The sequence below is a fragment of the Terrapene carolina genome, unplaced genomic scaffold, assembly GCF_002925995.2.
Source record: "Terrapene carolina triunguis isolate 2854851 unplaced genomic scaffold, T_m_triunguis-2.0 Scaffold58, whole genome shotgun sequence".
NCBI lineage: Eukaryota > Metazoa > Chordata > Testudines > Emydidae > Terrapene > Terrapene triunguis.
Window position 1 is genome coordinate 25423717 of NW_020664409.1, and position 21136 is coordinate 25444852.

The 21136-nt window shown below is 44.1% G+C and overlaps 1 protein-coding gene across 1 annotated transcript in view; it reads right to left on the reverse strand.

Annotated features, from left to right (window-relative positions):
• The window catches only part of LDLRAD4 (low density lipoprotein receptor class A domain containing 4), a 405437-nt gene that overhangs the window by 359334 nt on the left and 24967 nt on the right, over positions 1 to 21136 (reverse strand). The window lies entirely within an intron of this gene.

Here is a 21136-nt window from a genome sequence, read left to right on the forward strand (position 1 = left end):
CAGAAAGATCATGTGAGACCAACAAAGGTAAACTTTTCACAATGCTCACTGGCACATGGGCTCTTCCAGTCCTTGACACACGCACACTCCCTCACAAACACACACACACCCACCATATTTAACAATTTATTTTTAAGAGAGGGAGACTCTCAATCACAACTTTTAACAAGCATTCCTAATCATATGGGATTACAGTCTGCTCATCTTGAAACCCAAAAGGATTCCCAATATTAATGTGAAACTTCCACTGATATATACTGACATATGTGCTGACTTCCCTTAGCGTAAGTAACAACTGTTATAACAAAGACGGGGAATAATTTTTGACCTCAGTGTTCAGATTTCAAAAGTGTCCAATGTCCAAGATATTATGATTGTGGGTACATGTGCATATGTGAGCGAGAGAAGTTTTTGCTTTGTGGTGACTATGGTGATTCAGCTAGCAACAGTGAGGCAAAAAAGGGAGTGTATCGAGGCTGAATTACAAAACTGATTTTGTTATTGTTTTCTCTTTAAAAATGAAGACTTATTTTATGCATAAAACCAAAGAAACAGAAAATTTTGTGGTCTTCTGAACAGCAATTGGTAAATTTGGAAACTAAATTAAATTACTGAACTGCAAAATAGAGGGATTTGAATCTCGGAGTCAAAGCTTAGTGCAATCTTAACGATGGAGTCACTGCCAACCCACCATAATTACATGGTTAATAAAACTGATAGTCACTGTACTATCTGTTCTTCCTCAGAAGCCATACCCATACAGTTGTGGTAAAATCAATCAGGAAACAACTTTGATAGATCAGAGATTGCCTAGAAGGCAACCATATGTATGAATATATGAGATTTTAATTACTTAGATACTAATTTAATAAGTACTATTCAAAACACAAAGAGGCTATTTCTGAAAGATGAAGCTGAGAAGTACATAGGATTGATGCAACATTACCAACTTTGAAGTATTCATGAAGAAATTCATGTGCTGCACAAAGGTGTGGTTTGGGGAATTTGTCTGTACAACTTGTGATTTCTGGTTGATATTATGAAGTTGTTACTATGAAAATTGCTCTATCAGTGTATACCTTGTCATACACTCGCAGTAGGAATCCACATACACAAGGGTTGTGTCCCTGCCAGACAATGGAGAGATGTTAACCTTAGCCGCTGTATTTGACCAAGCAATGAAGATGCTACGGAAGCTGGCTGAAGCTAGTTTCTCCAACTTCCTTGCATGGGGCTAGGGAAATAGAGAGAGAGGAAAACCACCAGAAAGAGAACAAAGGAAACAGGTTTCGGTGGGACACAAAAACTAGAGAGACTCACTAGGACAATGAAAAGAAGCTTTGGGCAGGAGAGAAGAAGGGCACAGACCAACCAGGATGGTCTAGAGAGGCTCCCATGACTGAGAAGACAAGCGCTGCCGGAGAAGGACTCTGGACAGTCCCAGCAGACTCTGACCCCACCCCAAAGAATGCTCTGGAGTGGTGAGGAAACTGAGGCAGAGACATGCCTGTAGGTTTTCTTTTTTTTGTTTGTTTTTGTTTAATAGACCTGTGTTTTTCTTGTGCGATTAAGTAAGGAACAAGGGTGGGTTAGAGTCCCGTGCAAAGTCTGTGTGTATATTGTGTCACATCTACCAGAACACCCACACTGCTGGAGTTCTAGGTGTGTAACCTATAAGAGAGTCTGGAAGGCCAGTACAGGTCCTAGTGGCTAGGTAAGTGGATTGTGAGGTCTGAGCTCTCAGGAGGGGAAGCTAGACAGAAGGTTTGCACCCCAAAAATGTGCCTAGATGCTCCAGGACAGAGACTGTGCTTGGTCTCTGTTCAGACTCCAGAGGTTTAAAGCACTTATGTATTCAGTAGCTGGATCCTCTCCCTGAAGTCTGGTTAGTGGCAAAGATGGGGTGCTTAACTAGACCTGTGAAATATGATTTAGAAGGAATATGCCCCAATAACTGGTGTTTTGAAACTTATATTGGGGGGGGGGAATTAAGTAACTGCTGGAAAAACTGCACCTGAAAGTCATCCCAGCAAAGTTAAAAACAAGAACAAAGCCAAATCAGAGTCCAATATGTTTAAGGGGCAAAGCAAAATGCATTGAAACATACACAATAAACTCAGCCAGTCAAGTTTTATTTTCTTCGGGGTCTAACTCATGGTAATACACTCGCAGCATTTACCTTTTTATTTCATCTTTTTGCTACCACTTTCCTCCATAATGCATATGACAACTCTATTCTCATTACAACCCTTGAAAAAAATTTAATAATGTCTGAAGAAATGACTACCAAAAAAGAAACCTTCTGGGTAAAGATTCAAGGGAAAGCTCAGAGAACTAGCTCAGATGTCAAAGAGGATACTAATTCTGAATCAGAGTGGTGTAACATGGCAGTTGCTCAGACAAAATGAGCAACCAAGGGAAAACTCGCAAGAGAATGCCTAAGAATCTTCCCCTGGTGTCAAAGAAGCTGTCTCTTTACAAGTTGTGCAGAGTTCAACACAGTATATGCTATTCTTTCCAGTCATCACTTTTCCTCAAATTTCAAGGATAATTTCTCTTTAGGAGTTGTATTGTTTCTGTGAGATGCAGAAGAAATGACAACAGGAAGTCACTTGACCAACCTTGATTCTGATGTGAGGAGTGGCAAGTCCTAATAGCTAAGGCTGCGAGTCTCTCACGGAGGCCACGGATTCCGTGACTTTCGGTGACCTCCATGACTTCTGCAGTGGGCCAGCAGCAGCAATTTGGGTGTGGGGGAAGAGGGCTAGGGGAAGGGGATTGGGAGATGCAGGGGGGGCACTTACCTCAGTGGGGGGGCTCCCAGGCTCCCACTGGCATGTCCCTGCAGCTCCTAGGCCGAGATGGGGCCAGGGGGCTCCGCGCGCTGCCCACAGGCCCTGCCCCACAGCTCCCATTGGCTGCGGTTTCCAGCCAATGGGAGCTGCACCACCGGAGCTTGTAGTGGACGCAGCAAGCAAAACCCCCTGGCACCTCTGCCACCTAGGAGCTGCAGGGACTCACGGAGCCGGGTAGGGAGCCCCTATGAGCCCCACCAACCCCAGCACCAGCAGGGATCCCGGACACGTGCCACTGCTCACCCCTCCCTCAGCACCACCTCCCCCAACACTCACGGTGCCCCCAGACCACACCCTCCAGAGCACCCGCCCCCTCCCCCCCGGCCCGAGTTTTAATTAGGGGTATATAGTAAAAATCATGGACAGATCACAGGCCGTGAATTTTTGTTTACTGCCCGTGACCTGTCCATGACTTTTACTAAAAATACCTGTGACTAAAACATAGTCTTACTAATACCCAGTGGATAGCTCAACAGAATAGCCAGGGTGAGAATGCATCCCTGCACACCTAAGGTTAATGTGGTGAGCACCAACAGGCACTCTTGCATCAATACCAGTATTAAGATTGCATGCCAGATTTAGCAGAACATCTGGAACACCAACTCCTTTCAGCGCAAGCCCGTGCTGACCAGCTGACTGAATCAAAAGCCGCTTTGAGGTCATATACTCCACATGAAGCAGGAGGTTAAATTCTCAGTGCAGCTCAGCCAGAAGCTGGAGAGTAAGGACCATTGTCATCGGCCCAACAATGAAACCTGATTGCTGTGGACGGCTATGTCTGTTAGGAGCAGCTGCAAAGACTTTACCAGGGACCAACAATAAAATCAGCCTGTAGTTGCCACACTCAATGCGAGTTCCTTTGCCCTTGTACAGGGACACTATGAAGACATGGTACATCAACTCTTCACTCACTATAGCAGCTTGAGTGCAAGCTTATAGGTGAGCGTGGGGTTGAATTCAAGCTGCTAGCCTGACGAAACAAGACTACATTAATTCTTTACAGTAATCTGTTATTCTCAGGTTTTGCTTTTCCAAGCTGGTACATCTTTTGTCCATCACTTGCTCTCAGATGTGCTTCTCCCCCCATCACCCATTTGGTTCAGCGTTTTCACAAATTGTCTCCACTGTGCTTTTAGATATATCCATTACTCCCCCATTTCTTCTTCTCCTCTCTAGTCCCTTACCTTACACAGTAGTTCCTCTCTAACTCCTGATACTACTCTGCACTTTCCTGCTACTTCCCCTTGACCAGGAGCTTTTTACTATTTTTCTGAAGCAGTAGTACAGAGTACTTTAGAGTCTGGAATTCCAATCTATTTCACTGTGTTGCTAGCACACACAGTACATGGCAAAGCAGTAGGGGAAAGGGACTTGGGAACAGTAGGAAGAGTGAAAGCATGTTGAGATAAACAGAGTGAAAAGCATGCATCCTGAATTCTTTAGACTGCACATGCTGTACAATATGAATGTTCTTGTCTTATGCAATCCATCATATACAGCTTTGTCTGAATGGGAACCCTGTTGTGATAGCAATTTTTAAAAAAAGCTAATGGGCTATTAGAATGCATTAGAATAAAAACAGAATGTGAAAATGAAGTGGTATAGCTAATGTAGATTCTGTTTAGATCTTAAGCAGATATTGAGGTATTGAGACACCTTATCACAGGAAAGATTGTTGACCTGGAGAGCTTGCATGAAAGGCAGAAATGTTTTCTAAGGAGTTTGTTATGGGGAAAGTCTAAAAAAAGCCCAGTTTACTTGTAGTGGGAACACACAAGTTTGAAGTGACCTATGCATCCGAAGAAGTGGGTTGTAGCCCACGAAAGCTTATGCTCTAATAAATTTGTTAGTCTCTAAGGTGCCACAAGTACTCCTGTTCTTTTTGCGGATACAGACTAACACGGCTGCTACTCTGAAACCTACCAGTGATAGAATACTAAAGGGGAAATGGCAAACTGCATATACTTGGAAAGAGGACTGGTACAATTCCTGACTACTTGACATTTTGTTTATAAATTCCACTGATACCGTCTGCCATGTTGTAAACGCATTCAGTGGCCAGGATTCCCTGGAGAGAACTTTTCTGAGGCTATGACTACCCTTAAAACTCTGCAGCTGTTCCACTGTAGCGCTTCAGTGTAGATACTCACTACAGCGATGGGATGGGTTCTCACTTTGCTGTAAATCCACCTCCCCCGATTCTTTCATCAACCTAGCACTGTCTACACCAGAGGTTAAGTCACCATAGCCACGTCTCTCGGCGGTATAGATTTTTCATCCTTGAGAGGTGTAGCTATGCTGATGTAAGTTTCCAGTGTAGACAAGCCATGAGGAAATGAGTTTTCTACTGGTACTGTACATGAGACTAGGCTTAGAGAACAGGCATAATTGTATTACCCAACTATGTAGACTGCAAGCCAACCTACCATGAAGATGTTATTTAAACATAGTATTAAATTCACACTGTTCAGCAAGTATCTATTTAATACTTTAACCAGAAGTTGAGAAATCATTTCCCTCTCTTAGTTTTTATTAAATGAGAATTTTTCAGAGCAAAATATGAGAGAAGTACTCATGCTGTTTCTGGAAGTGTTTTTGATCCTGGTCTATTTAATAGCTACACATGGCAGACTAGGATAAAAATTTCTCCCTCATTCTGATGGAAAGTGGCCATAATCTGGTATATCTGAAATATTCAATATAGGAGCTCTATTTGCTCCACAGTCTTATTCAAGTGACCAAAAAGACCTGGTTATAGTTGCCAGGATGGTGATTTTTATTTCAAGTCAGTCTTGTCAATGGCACTCTGAAAGCACTGACCCACTGCCAACAAACTTCTTTCATACACAGCGAATCTGCATCTAAATGAGGTTTCCTTGCACTCTGAAACAAGAAGTTGTATTTTTTGCTTCAAGTGTAGAGTGCTCTTCTCTACAATAATATATTACATTTTTTAAAACTACAGTAAAAGAATATAAAAATTACAAAATCAATCAAAAGTAAGATGCTTCTACCACCTTAATTCAGCCTCTTCATGCATATGCCCCAAAGGCACTCCTTCGCCTCCTTACCTCCTGCAGGCAGTAGCAGCCTGTCTCCACCATGCATGTTTCCTGGAGGCGCTCCCCCACCCTGTGCTCTCACTTTCCCTGGGCAGCAGGCAGCGGCTCGGGGAGCAAGATCTGGGCAGCAGCAGCTTGGAGGAAGTGGCCGGAGCCAACGAGCAGACTGTCAGCAGCCTGGCATCAATCACGGCCTGGTCGCAGAGACAACACGGCCAACTATGACTTCAGGAGGGCCAGGGCTAGGAAAGCAAGGGCGAGAGGGCAGTGGGAGCCGAGCAGGGAGCTCGAGGGCTGGGAAGCCAGGTGGAGGGGAGGGGAGGGAAACAGAAATAATAGTCGTTGCCCAAAAAAGACAAAACGCAGTAGGAGGATCACCTCCGTAAAAACATTGGGAACCACTGCATTATGATACAAAGTTTTTAATTACATGATCACATACTATTTTTCTAAATTATAACAAGTCTTCCCCCCTCCCCAGAGGCTTACAGCTTCGACTAATTTTTATAGAGATGGCAAAAGGTACATACTCCCTGACACCATAGTGACACATATACACACACCCTTGCCAAATTTCAAGTCCTTTCTCCACAGCATGGAGACATCATGTAGCTTTTCAAAGCAGTTGTAAGAATATGTTTTTTAAACAGAAGCCAAACCATTTTTTTTCTAACCTCACCCACAGAAACAGCTGGGCTATTTTAGCTTAAATTTCCCCCCAGAAAAATTCAGCCTGAGGCACACACCTAACTTGGAAAATTTCAGCTCAAATAGTTAAAAGTTTGGCAAAGTTATAAGCAACTGAAAACAGCTCTTATACTGAAAAGTGTCTGGCAACTTTAATTATAGATGGCACTGCCAGCTCTGCATAGAGTGTGTGTGTGCACACACATGCAACCCTCACATACATATATGTATAAAATATATTTTCTCCTTACAATTGGTATGTGATACAGTATTAAATTTTCAAATCTTATGTCACTGGAATCTATTTGAAGTTATTTGAAAGAGTTTCAATTTTAATGCACTTTGTACTTGTAAAACATTCTTTTTAACAGATTCATGATTTCATCAAGGTACTATAAACTGAGTTTTAAGTATAACCAGCAAGAGGTTATTCAGGGAGGCAGAAACAAGGTCCTTTGAACACTGTATCACACTAGAAGCTGGCATGTCTGTAACTGAAGCTAGTTCCAGTTGTGTTGGCAAAGTGACAACAGCCATAGAACTAAAAGGGATGGACAACACCAGATCTGGTTCCTCTATAACTGCTACTGAAAATAAACATCTGCTTTGCCAGAGGAAAATGGAATATTTTCATTTGTGATTTGCCTTGAATAACACCTCGAGGCCAAGAGGAAAAGCAAACAGCCTACTTCTGCATCTTTGTGAAAGTATACAAACTGGTTCTTTCTGGTTATATCCGGGCTGGAGAGGATTCTTCAGTCCACCAGAATCCCAGAAGATGGAATCCATCCACAACAGTCAATGTTTAACTAAGGTAAGATGAGAAAGGAGTGATGAAACAGAGCTTCACTAAACTTCAGCGGGCACAGAAATAAAGGTGTTCAAAAGGTGCCTGAGATCTCCTGGTTCAGCTCATTAAAAAAGCCCCAAATCTCACCATATAAAAGTTAGATGTGAAAACCAAGTGAATATAGAAAATGTCTCCACTGAAAGTGGAGAAAAAGGAACTCAAAGCCTGCACACCTCACAGAATCTAGAGCTGCTCAAGAAGTCTATCATCCACGTAACCATCCTTACCGTTGACTTTCTTATTATACCTACTATTGACAAACGGACTTTTGAATACACAGGCAGCATATAAGAAACCCAAGTGCCCAATAAACTTGAATTTCAGCTGAAAGAAAAAAAACAGTTGAATTCCAAAATTTCAAAGAAACCATTAGTGGTGCTGGTGGTTGTGAAGAAAGAGAAGTTTATCCTATGCATTAATCCAGGTGTGAGAGAGGAGCCAACAGTCCAGTTCCAGATTGGGAAGACATTTACCCAATCCACTCCCCCTTATTAATATATTTACTAAACTAATCTACAGTAATGGTCCAAAACACTATAGTTTACTGTAGTGATACTGACATGTTTTGGGCTACTTCTCTAGAGAAATTTGGTTTGATTTAAATAAGGATTTGCCAAGACTCAGGTTTAAGGAAGAGCTCCCATCCAGAGCATGCAGCACATAGAATCACAGAAATGTAGGACTGGAAGGGACCCCAACAGGCCATCTAGTTCGGTCCCCTGCACTGAGGCAGGAATAAGTATTATCTAGACCATCCATTACAGGTGTTTGTCTAACCTATTCTTAACCTCCAATGACAGAAACTACACAACCTCCCTAGGCAAATTTGTTGCAGTGCTTAACTATCGTTACAGTTAATACGTTTTTCCTAACATCTAACCTGAATCTCCCTTGCTGCAATTTAAGCCCATTGCTTCTTGTCCTGTCCTCAGTGGTTAAGGAGAACAATTTATCACCCTCCTCCTTGTAACAACCTTTTATGTACTTGAAGACTTATGTCCCTTCCTCAGTCTTCCCTTCTCCAGACTAATACAATTTTTAAAATCTTTTTTCATTGTTCATATTTTCTAGACCTTTTGTTGCTCTTCTCTGGACTTTCTCCAATTTGTCCACATCTTCCTTGAAGTGTGGTGCCCAGAACTGGATATACCATACTCCAGCTGAGGCCTTCTCAGTGCTGCATAGAATGGAAGAATTACTTCTTGTTTCTTCCTTACAACACTACTACTAATGCATCCTAGGAATGATGTTTGCTTTTTTTGCAACAGGATTACACTGTTGACCCGTATTTAGTTTGTGATCTACTATAACTGCCAGATCCTTTTCTGCAGTACTCCGTCCTAGGCAGTCATTTCCCATTTTGTATTTGTGCAATTGATTATTCATTCATAAGTGGAGTATTTGTCCTTATTGAATTTCATCCTATTTAATTCAAACCATTACACTGGTCTGTCAAGATCATTTTGAATTCTAATCCTGTACTCCAAAGCCTTGCAACCCCTCCCAGATTAGTATCTCCCAAAAACTTTATAAAATGTATTTTCTAAGCCATTATCCAAATAATTTGTGAAGATATTGAATAGAACCAGACCCAGGACAAATGACTGCAGGACCCCACTCGATATGCCCTTCCAACTTGATTGTGAACCATTGATAACTTCTCTCTGAGTACAGCTTTCCAGCCAGTTGTGCACCCATCTTATAGCAGATTCGTCTAGGCTATATTTCTCTAGTTTGTTTAAGAGAAGGTCATGTGAGATGGTATCAAAAGCCTTATTAAAGTCGAGACATATGCCATCTACTGCTTCTCCTGTATCTACAAGGCTTGTTTCCCCATCAGACCAGGATATTCGGTTGGTTAGACATGATTTGTTCTTGGCAAATCCATGTTGACTGTTACTTAGTATCTTATTTTCCTCTAGGTGCTTTACAAATGTATTGTATTGAGTATTTGTTCCATTATCTTTCCAGGTACCAAAGTTAAGCTGACAGGTCTATAATTCCCTGGATCATCCTTATTCCCCTTTTTTATAGATAGGTACTACATTTGCCCTTTTCCAGTCCTCAGATATCTCTCCCATCTCCATAAGTTCTCTAAGGCCTGGTCTACACTAACCCCCCAAGTCGAAGTAAGGTACGCAACTTCAGCTACGTGAATAACGTAGCTGATGTCGACATACCTTAGTTCGAACTTACCGCGGTTCAGACGCGGTCCACACGCGGCAGGCAGGCTCCCCGTCGACTCCGCGGTACTCCTCTCGCCGAGCTGGAGTACCGCAGTCGACGGCGAACACTTCCTGGTTCAACTTATCGCGTCCAGACCAGACGCGATAAGTCGAACCCAGAACTTCGATCCCCAGCCGCCGAACTAGCGGCTGGGTGTAGACCAGCCCTAAGATAGTTGCTAATGGCTCAGAAATATCATCCAATCACTGCAAACTTTTTTGGTGAAAACTGAAACAAAAAGGGCATTTAATACTTCAGTCATTGCTGCATTTCCTGTTACTGTCTTTCCCTCCTCATAGAGCAATAGGAGTCTACTCTGTCCCTGGTCTCTTCCTCCTGCTTCTAATGTATTTGTAAAATACTTTCTTGTTACCCTTTATATCCCTAGCTAGTTTAACCTCATTTTGTGCATTGGCCTTTTTATTTTGTCCCTAAATGCTGGTGTTGTTTATTATATATTCTTCCTTTGTAATTTGACCTAGTTTCCACTTCTTGTATGACTCTTTTTTGAGTTTCAGGTAATTGAAGATCTCCTGGCTAAGCCAGGGTGGCCTCTTACCATACTTACTATCTTTCCTAGGCATTGCTATTCTTTGCTCTTGTGCCCTTAATAATGTCTCTTTAAAAAACTGCCAACTCTCCTGAACCCTTTTTGCCTTTAGACTTGCTTCCCATGGGATCTTGCTACCAATTCTCTGTGTTTGCTGAAGTCTGCCTTCTTGAAGTCCATTGTCTTTTTTTCTGCTGTTTTCCCTCCTACCATTCCTTAGAATGATGAACTCTATTATTTCATGATCACTTTCACCCAGCTGCCTTCCATCTTCAGATTCTCAACTAGTTCCTTCCTATTTGTCAGAATCAAATCCGGAATAGCTTCTCCCCTAGTAGCTTTCTCCATCTTCTGTAATAAAAAACTGTCTCCAATGCAGAGGCGCCAAAAAGGGGGAGGGGGAGGGGCAGGGGCCGTGGCTCCACCACTTTTAAAAAAGGGATGGCTATGCCCTCCTACTTTTTACTGGCTCTAAGGGTGAGTGATGGGGGGGAAGGGGCGGAGAGGAGCGAGCAGGGGGTAAGGCCTGGGGGGAACGGATGGCTTGGGGGCAGGGCCTCGTGGAGAAGGGACGGTGAGGGTTGCGGCCTCGGGGGGAAGGGGTCATGTGGGAAACAGGGCCTCGGTTCAGGTCCTGGTGGCCCCCCCCCCACTTTTAAGGAGCTTCTGTTGCTCCTGCATCAGGAACTGGTTGGATAATCTGTGCCCTGCTGTATTATCTTCCCAACAGATGTCTGGGTAGTTGAAGTCCCGCATCACCACCAAGTCTTGTGCTTTGGATCATTTTGTTAGTCGTTTAAAAAAAGTCTCATCCACATCTTCTTCCTGGTTAGGTGGTCTGCAGTAAACCACTACCATGACATCACCCTTGTTTTTTACCCCTTTTATCCTTACCCAGAGACCTTTAACAGGTCTGCCTCCCACTTCTTTCTCAACCTCAGTGCAAGTGTATACATCTTTGATATACGAGGCAACACCTCCTACCTTTTTTCTCTGCCTGTCCTTCCTGAACAAGCTCTACCCTTCTATACCAATATTCCAGTTGTGAATTATCCCATGAAGTCATCTGCGATGCCAATTATGTCATAATTGTGATTATTCACTTTTATTTCTAGTTCTTCCTGTTTATTTCCCACACTTCTTGCATTAGTATACAGACATCTAAAATGTTTATTTGATTTCTCTTCTATATTCTCTTCTTGTTTGTCCTTTGTCCATGTTGCAATTTCCCATTATCCCCCCAGATTCTGATCCTTCACCGAGAGCTCCATGTTTTGGGCTTACCTGTGGGCTTTTGTCTCCTGCCCCATCAAACCTAGTTTAAAGCCTGTCTCACTAGGTTAGCCAGTCTGTATCCGAAGATACTTTTCCCCTTGAGGTGGACGACCCCATCTCTGCTCAGCAGTCTTTCTTGGAACAGGATCCCATGGTTGAAGAAGCCAAAGCCCTCCTGGCAACACCATCCATGCAGCCATGCATTTATCTCTAGGATGTGTCTGTCTTTGCCTGGGCCCCTACCCTTGACGGGAAGGATTGAAGAGAACACCACCTGCACCCCCAACTACTTCACCCTCACTCCCAGAGCCCTGAAGTCACTTCTGATTTTCCTAGGGTTATATTTTGCAGTATCACTAATGCCCTCATGGATGAGCAGCCTGGAGTAGTAGTCAGAGGGCCGGATGATCCTAGACAATCTTTCCATAATGTCTCTGATATAGGTCCCTGGCAGGCAGCACACCTCCTGGGATGCTAGGTCAGGCTTGCAGATGGATGCATCCATTCGCCTTAGAAGAGAGTCACTGACCACAACCACTCTTTGTTTCCTCTTGGGAGTGGTGGCCACGATCCTCCCAGCCTTGGAGGTACATGGCTTCTCCCCTGCTCATCCCTCATTGCCAGGGCAGGATACCATTTTTTTATCTCTATAGACAGTGGGTTGGGAGCAGGGGTGGAGCACTGCCTGCTGCCAAAAGTAATCAGCCACCCAATTCCTCCCTGTGAAGGAGCAGTTTCATCCTCCCCTGGTGGTGCTACTGCAGTCCTCTCCAGCTGGATTGCTTCCTCGAACTTGGAGAGCTCCATATGCATGTTTTCAATTAATTCCTCCTCTGCACAGATGCTCCCCAGCCTAACCACCTCCCCCTGTAGCTCTCCCACCTGCCTCTTGAGAGATTCTACCAGTGGGCACCTCTCACACTGGATGGTCCATCCCCTCCCAGACTGACTTTCTATAATGAAGAAATTTGCAGGCCAGGGTCTCTGCAAATGCACACCACACATGTGGATCTTATCAAATGGACACAAGGAAAACCTGTTATTTAAACCCCCTCCTGAGCCAGGGAAGAGAAACAGGTTGGATTTTATATGGGTCATTTATTTTTAGTTAGAAGGCAGAGTGTGGTCAGATGTCATTTTACACGTTAGTCCTCAGTACCCCGAGAACTGTCACACACACCATTTTTAAAATATAAATAGAATACCTTCAGTATAAATACATTATTCCTTAAATATCACCCGTGCATACATCTCAATGATTATGAATCTTGACAAGGTATGAGCTTTCAGTACATACACCTTATATGTAACTCTTTGTGGATAAATATCCTGTAAGACATGTCTAGTGTAGTGAGTGTGTCAGGTATGAGGTGAGAGATGTTGCAAAAAAAACAAGGGACCCTTTGCCAATATGTGTCTGAGCACAAAGATTCTGCAGTACAGTTACCTCACTTACAGAGGATTTTTATCCAAGTTCCAATATACTACTAATATAAATTAGTATAGATATTTTTAAACACAAATATTCTCTCCTCCCGAGCATTTCATGGATGTAGTAGGTGCCTCTATGAAATCTCTAACTCAAAACCACAAACTGAGTTGCAAGACTGAACTTGTTTACACCAATTTATACAAGCTCCCCACCCCAATTTACACCCCCACATAAAGATTTTCAACATGACACTTTTCACTGTGGTATAACAATTTCCTTTCTCTACTCAAATAGCCCCTTTTGGTTTAGCCTAGGATCCTACAGGTCTTCTTTGCAGCAACTGAATAGTGTGTACCTAAGTGACTTCTAAGATGCATTCCTGTATCCTGTCTTTGTCTGTATATTTCAGTTTCTTCTACAAAATAACACACTTTGAGCATCAATTTAATGCTGAGCCAAAATGTCATGGGTTTCTCATCAGAATGAGTGTTATAACTGAGCATCTCTTGGGGACTTATATTAAATATTACCACAGTAGAAAATGCTGAAGAGCTGTTCAGCTTCACTGAGGATGCACTGTGACAAAGCATGTACCTTGGTCTTTCATCTGAAATGGACAGGAATTGAACCACTAAAGAACTAGCTAAAATGTGGTAAAACTGGACAGTGCCACCTAGTGTGAGCTGGGGAGGTTTGGGGTTTTTTTAATGTTGATTTTACCAATTTTCAGAACACTGCCAAATAATTCAAGCTGTGCTTCGAAACCCACGGAAGGAGAAAAAAAAAAACCACTGAAAACAGGCACAACTTTTAAGGCAAAAGGAGCTAGGACAATTTACACCAACTGAGGATCTACCCCTGTAGGTTATGGGTCTGTGGAGGACAGTTCAATGCTCAGTTAGAAACTGGGTAGGCTTGGTTCTTGTCTTCATTTTCCAGAGGTAGTCACACTTCTTCATAAAGTCATTATTATCCTACTTTTGGGGCAAAGTTCATAACTGAAGTCCATATTACACTCAAAAAACAATGTTCACAGAACTTTAAGATTGCACAGTCCATCACTCAAAAGTTAGGAAAGCCCAGAATTAAGGTTGCCTATGGAGCCTTAGTTTGTATCATAATGTACATGCACTAGACAGCCAGTCTTTAAATACATTATCACATACTATTTTTTTCACAGGACCCCTGCCTCTTTCAGTGAACAAGATCGATATTGCTCATTTAATGAGCAGCTATTCAGTATTTGGTTTCTCCTCTTTGTTTAATGTGTGGTCCCCATGGCTTATTTTACTAAACAATATTCAAACCTTTCTCTGAAGATAAAATTATTATTATCCTCATGGGTTTTTCTATAGCACCTATCACTACATCTGAGTAATTCACAAACAATAATTAATTTATCTTCACAAAACGCCTGTCAGTGCAGGAGGCATTATTATCCCTATTTTACAGATGGGGAACTAATACACAGAGAGATTAAGGTCAAAAGGATCCATTCATTTTAGGTGTCCAATTTGAGATATCTAGGACCTGATTTTTCAGAGACAGCACTTGGCACATTCAAAGCAGAGGTCCCACTGACTTCAGTTGCAAATGTGAGCCCTCAGCACTCCTGCAAATCAAACACCACCACCACCCCCAGCCCTCAAGTTAGGCATGCAGAAAATGAGGAACACACTATCAAAGTTACCAGGCTAACTGCACCTCTGACCAGGGCTGGTGCAAGGAAGTTTCGCGCCCTAGGCGAAACTTCCACCTTGCGCCTGCCCCGCCCCCAGCCCTGCAGCAGCTCCCCGCCCCCGCCCCCCCCCCCCCCGCGGCAGCTCCCCACCCCTCCAGCCCGGGGAGCCGTGCAGCAGCTCCCCACCCCAGCTCACCTCTGCTCCGCCTCCTCCCTGAGCACGCCACCCCCGCTCTAATTCTCCTCCCCTCCCAGGCTTGCGGCGCCAAACAGCTGATTGGCGCTGCAAGCCTGGGAGGCGGGAGAAGTGGAGCGGCGACCGCACGCTCGGGGAGGGGGCGTAGGAACGCTGTAAAAAAAAAATTGGGGGCACTGCTTTTTGGCGCCCCCAAATCTTGGTGCCCTAGGCAACCGCTAGTTTGCCTAAATGGTAGCACCGGCCCTGCCTCTGACCCTCCGAATCTCTAACTGCACCCGATATCCTGTCACCTCTCTCAAGGTGCCAATTCTCCCAGTTTCAGACTGCGGCTTGGACTGTAGTCCCCATGACCCAACAGTGGTTACCTCAGCAGGCCCAAGCCAAGGTTCAGTACCTGCAATTCTGCATTTTGGGAAAGATGTCAGTGAACGTGAGGACAGGAGGGACCAATGTGAGGACATGAGGGACCAACATGAGGAGAGGAGAGACGCTCGAGATGAGAGATGGCGGCAGGAAGTTCAGAGGAGGCAGGATGCAACGCTGGAGCTGCTGCGTGAGCAAACAGACATGCTCCGGTGTCTGGTGGAGCTTCAGGAATGGCAGCAGGATCACAGACTGGCGCTACAGCCCCTGTATAACCCCCCTCCCCCCTCACCATGTTCCATAGCCTCCTCACCCAGATGTGTAAGAACGTGGGGGGGAGGCTCCGTGCACCCTCCCATTCCATCCCAGTGGACAGCCCAAGCAAAAGGCTGTCATTATTTTAACCTTTTTTTAGTGGCCTTTTCCTTCCCTCTGATCCTCCTCCCAAACCCCACCCGGGTTACCTTGTCAGTTCTCTCCCTCGTTTTATAATCAATTAATAAAGAATACGTGATTTTTAAACGATAGTGACTTTATTTCCTTTGAAAGCAAGCTGTGATCGAAGGGGGAGGGTGGGATGCCTACAGAGAATGAGTCAATAAAGGGGGCGGGTTTTCATCGAGAAACAAACAGAACTTTCACACGGTAGCCTGGCCAGTCATGAAACTGGTTTTCAAAGCTTCTCTGATGCACAGCACTTCCTGGTGTGCTCTTCTAATCGCCCTGGTGTCTGGCTGCGCGTAATCAGCAGCCAGGCGATCTGCCTCAGCCTCCCACCCTGCCATAAACGTCTCCCCCTTACTATCACAGAGATTGTGGAGCACACAGCAAGCAGCAATAACAATGGGGATATTGGTTTGGCTGAGGTCTGAGCAAGTCAGTAACGATCGCCAGCGACCTTTTAAACGGCCAAATGCACATTCCACCACCATTCTGCACTTGCTCAGCCTGTAGTTGAACAGCTCCTGACTCCTGTCCAGGCTGCCTGTATATGGCTTCATGAGCCATGGCATTAAGGGGTAGGCTGGGTCCCCAAGGATAACTATAGGCAATTCAACATCCCCAACGGTTATTTTCTGGTCCAGGAAGTAAGTCCCTTGCTGCAGCCGTTTAAACAGAGTAGTGTTCCTGAAGACGCGAGCGTCATGAACCCTTCCCGGCCAGCCCACGTTGATGTTGGTGAAACGTCCCTTGTGATCCACCAGTGCTTGCAGCACCATTGAAAAGTAACCCTTGCGGTTTATGTACTGGGTACCCTGGTGCTCCGGTGCCAAGATAGGGATATGGGTTCCATCTATCGCCCCACCACAATTTGGGAATCCCATTGCAGCAAAGCCATCCACTATGGCCTGCACATTTCCCAGAGTCACTACCTTTCGTAGCAGCAGCTCAATGATTGCTTTGGCTACTTGCATGACAGCAGCCCCCACAGTAGATTTGCCCACTCCAAATTGATTCCCGACTGACCGGTAGCTGTCTGGCATTGCAAGCTTCCACAGGGCTATCGCCACTCGCTTCTCAACTGTGAGGGCTGCTCTCATCCTGGTATTCTGGTGCTTCAGGGCAGGGGAAAGCAAGTCACAAAGTTCCATGAAAGTGCCCTTACACATGCGAAAGTTTCGCAGCCACTGGGAATCGTCCCACACCTGCAACACTATGCGGTCCCACCAGTCTGTGCTTGTTTCCCGGGCCCAGAATCGGCGTTCCATGGATAGAACCTGCCCCATCAACAACATGATCTCCAAAGCGCTGGGACCCGCGGTTTGAGAGAATTCTGTGTCCATGTCCATGTCCTCATCATTCTCGTCGCCGCGCTGCCGTCGCCGCCTCATCGCCGCGTTTTTCTGGTCCTGGCTCAGCATAAACTGCACGATAATGCGTGAAGTGTTTACAATGTTCATGACTGCTGTCTTGAGCTGAGCGGGCTCCATGCTTGCCATGGTATGGTGTCTGCTGTGTTCACCCAGGAAAAAAGGCGCAAAACGGTTGTCTGCCGTTGCTTTCATGGAGGGAGGGGTGAGGCTGAACCCAGAACCACCTGTGACAATGTTTTTTGCCCCATCAGGCACTGGGATCTCAACCCAGAATTCCAATGGCCGGGGGAGACTGCAGGAACTATGGGATAACTACCCACAGTGCAACGCTCTGGAAATCAATGCTAGCCCCGGTACACGGACGCACACCGCTGAATTGATGTGCTTAGTGTGGCCGCATACATTCGACTTTATACAATCTGTTTCCAAAATTCAAATTCTGTAAATTCGGATTAATCCCGTAGTGTAGACATACCCCTACAGACACACAGACAGGCTCCCACGCCTAATCTCCTTGCCCACCCAGTCACAGTTTCACTTCCCTTACCCTCCAGTCCCAATCTCCTCAGACTCCTCATCCCAATCTTCTCCATCCCCTCCCCCCACCCTCCCAGGTCTGGCTTTTGTTCTCTCTGCTTTGTTACCAGACTACTACCTCCTCCATGCTGCCTGGGTGCCAGCCAGGGGTGTCACTGAGAACACAGGAGAGACAGGCTCCCTGCTCTCAGTTTCAGAACCTAGCCCTACCCCAGCCCACAGCAGCTAGAAGTAGCCAGTACAGGCAAAGTCTGGCTACACCCAGGTAATTCTAGATTGGAGCATGCTCAGTCCCTCTGTGAAATCTGTGCTCAGTCTGGTCAGCACGAGGAGCTGTAAGAGGCTCAAGTATGCTCAGGGAGGGAATCTTCAGAGCTCACCAGCTATAATCTCTGACATGCTAACTGAAATTTTTCAGACTTATAACTTGGCCAACATTGGGCAAGTTTTCACACGCAAAGCAAAAGGCACTTCCCTGATACAAGGGCCACCCCCCTACTGAATCTGAAGTCCCTGGTCCAAAGCCATAAGGGGCGCCTACAACTTCGCAAAGAAAAGTTTGCCAGAAATTTTTTTAACATTGTTTTTTCAATGTATTATTCCCAAGCCTCGTTTTTGGAAACTGCTGAACCATTTTAACTGAAATTTTCCAGAATACTTCAGCCTGAGGCCGACATTGAGAATGGAAAATTTCAGACTGAATGGTTAAAGTTTGGCAAAGTTATAAGCAACTGGAAAACAGGCTCTGTTAATGGGAAATGTCAGGCAATCTTATTAATATGTGATGCTACCAGCTCTGCCTATAATTTGGAAACATTCATAAAACTAGAACATTTTGTCATTCTCCAAATTCACTGCATTATGGTAGGTAACATCAAGTGACCAAGGGAATGGTTAGCACGTTACATACCATTGTGGTACCGTATCCAATCTCAACTATTGCAAAAGAAGATACTTCAGCTGTCATCTTAGAATGTGCTGAGGGAAAAAGTAGAGGAGAAAAGGAAAGGAAAAGACTCCTACTGGGGAATGTTAAGTGTTAACCATCTTGTTACAAAGTGGCTCTGGTTGTCACTGATTCATTTGGTTTCTTCAAATATCATCATCAATTGCCATTTTTGAGTATTGAAACACCATGAGTAACTGTTTAGAGATCAAAAGGTCTATACCAAGTATGGGTTACGTACTATGACTAAACCAGTTCCTGTTTTCTCTCTTACACACATGCAGTGTCTCATTGAAGATAGCAGTGCATTCTTGTTCTCTGAGTTTCAGCTGGAACTCCCCCAGACCAGCACTTATCATTGGCATTTATGATTCTAAATCAACCTGTCCTACATCCTTCTATTTTAACTCACTCAACACATACCCACAGATGTATGGAGCAGCCATTCCAGTGCAAAGAAAGGGAGAGTTTCCCTTACAGACAAAAGGCACAGAACATTCTTCCAATGCAAACAAAACTAAACAAAAAAATCTGCTATAAAATTAAGCTACTATGGTGAAATAAAAAAAAAACTGTCCAGAAACAATTAATATAAAATCCATATACATGTTCCAACCTCTTTGCAATCAGCTCTACATTCAAAAGTAAATCTGAATTATTTTTCAAGAATGTAGGGCAAATTTGGACTTTCAGAGCACATTTTTCTTCGTTTTCTATTATTAGTTGGAATTTAGTTGTCAAGACAACAGCTCTACAAAATGCCACTTTATCTGAAAGCAGAATGTCATGAAGTCAATATCAAAAGTTTGTCAGATTGGCCTTGTCTCTAGCCAGGAAATGCACTGTGTCTCACTGTGATAGGGTCAGGATGCTGTCAGAACAATGATTAAATGGATTAGATGCTTGTGCATATTTGTAAAAGATCACATGAATATTTGGAAGAGATTGCAAGATTCAAGGTCTACCTAAAACAACTGAGCATCAGTTAGGATCAATTAGCATCAGCAAATTTGAATGGTATGTAAGTAAGATGTCTAGCACAAGGTGGTGGAAAAAATATAATGCATAGAATCTAATTGATGACTGCGTACCTTAAGGCAGTGCTTCTCAAAGTCGCGCGGGAAGCGGCACGGGCTGAGGGATGTGCTGGCTGCCGCTTCCAGCAGCCCCCATTGGCCTGGAGCGGCAAACCGCAGCCAGTGGGAGCCACAATCGGCCGAACCTGCAGAGGTGGCAGGTAAACAAACCGGCCCAGCCCAGCAGGGGCTTTCCCTGAACAAGCGGCAGACCAGCTTTGAGAAGCACTGCCTTAAGGGACTCCCATACCCAGTTATGGAAACATTTAGTGTTTGTATTTTTTTGCAATGCGGCGCAAGAAGAAAACAAGAACATTCTTTACCCCCCAAAAAATCATAAATGCCTTACAATGAAGTACATTTCATACTAGCAGTGAAATGGAGCATAGACAAACATGCCAGCATTATTTACTGGAATACATCACATGCAGCAGCAACCAAAAAGAACATGGTTCCAGGAATTAGGTCAAGGTTTATGCTGTGAGGGAAAGCTAATGTACAAAAGATGCCCTTCTCTTTTGACTGTGTGATATTTTCATTCTAGTAATAAACCTGGTGCAACATGAGACATGCACAAGATCTATAATTCACAAGCTTACTATGTAGCCATGTGGCACCAGGATTTCAGGACACGGTCAACTTCAGGTTTAGCTTTTCTGTAGCCACCAAGAAGGCTAAAGTCACATCTTGGGTTAACTATGCCTTCTTTTAGCTTCTCTTTATTAAAAAAAAAAATATGAAGAAAAAGAAAAACTTTTTTAAAAGTAAAGTGAACTTTTTATCTGGCTATTTAAATTCTATCTGCTTGAACTGGCTGTTGAAAACTCATTTGGATAACCACCAACTTTCTTAGACTGTCAAATCATTAATACCTGTAATTCATCTTGACTCATAAAAATTAATACGTATTCATTAGAACATAAGTGGGCACTGTTCTCAGTAAGACAACCTTATTTAGGATCTATTGAATTTCTTATACAAGTTGCAGGTGAAAAGGGAGAACCAAGTCTGTTTAATCTTCTACGAGATCCCCTCAATATCTTTTATATACCCTTCTCCCTTAAAACACAGCTGGCCAATGTAATTGAATAGTACAGTGCATTTCCCAACCTGGGGGGCAAATCAACAGCATGACACCTAGATTCACCCCAGCTTCCACGGCAAATCTGTCCCCATAGCTATGGATAAAGTAGTGGACAGCTCCCTTGAAAAGGGTCTGCCTTTCCTTTTCCTGTTCCCAAAGCATCCCTGAATGCACCAGCTGTTGGAGCAGCTTATGTGTACAGGACTGTAGGTCTTTTTTCCATCACCACTCAGTTGGAAGCAAAGAAGCAAAGAAAAAGGTTAAAGAACAGAGAAGGGGAGGAGAGAAGATGGACAGAGAAACAGAGATATGGTGGCAACTATCCATCAGAGAAAGGCTGAGAAGCACAAATTAGTAGCATTCATAAATATATTTATTTCCTCACCTTATACCCCTTTGCTGCCTACATCTGTTCTCATTTTAATTTAGAGAAAGCAAATGCAATCAAATTGCAAGTCCCAGATGCCATCATCTGCCATCAAGTAACTGCGTCATAAAT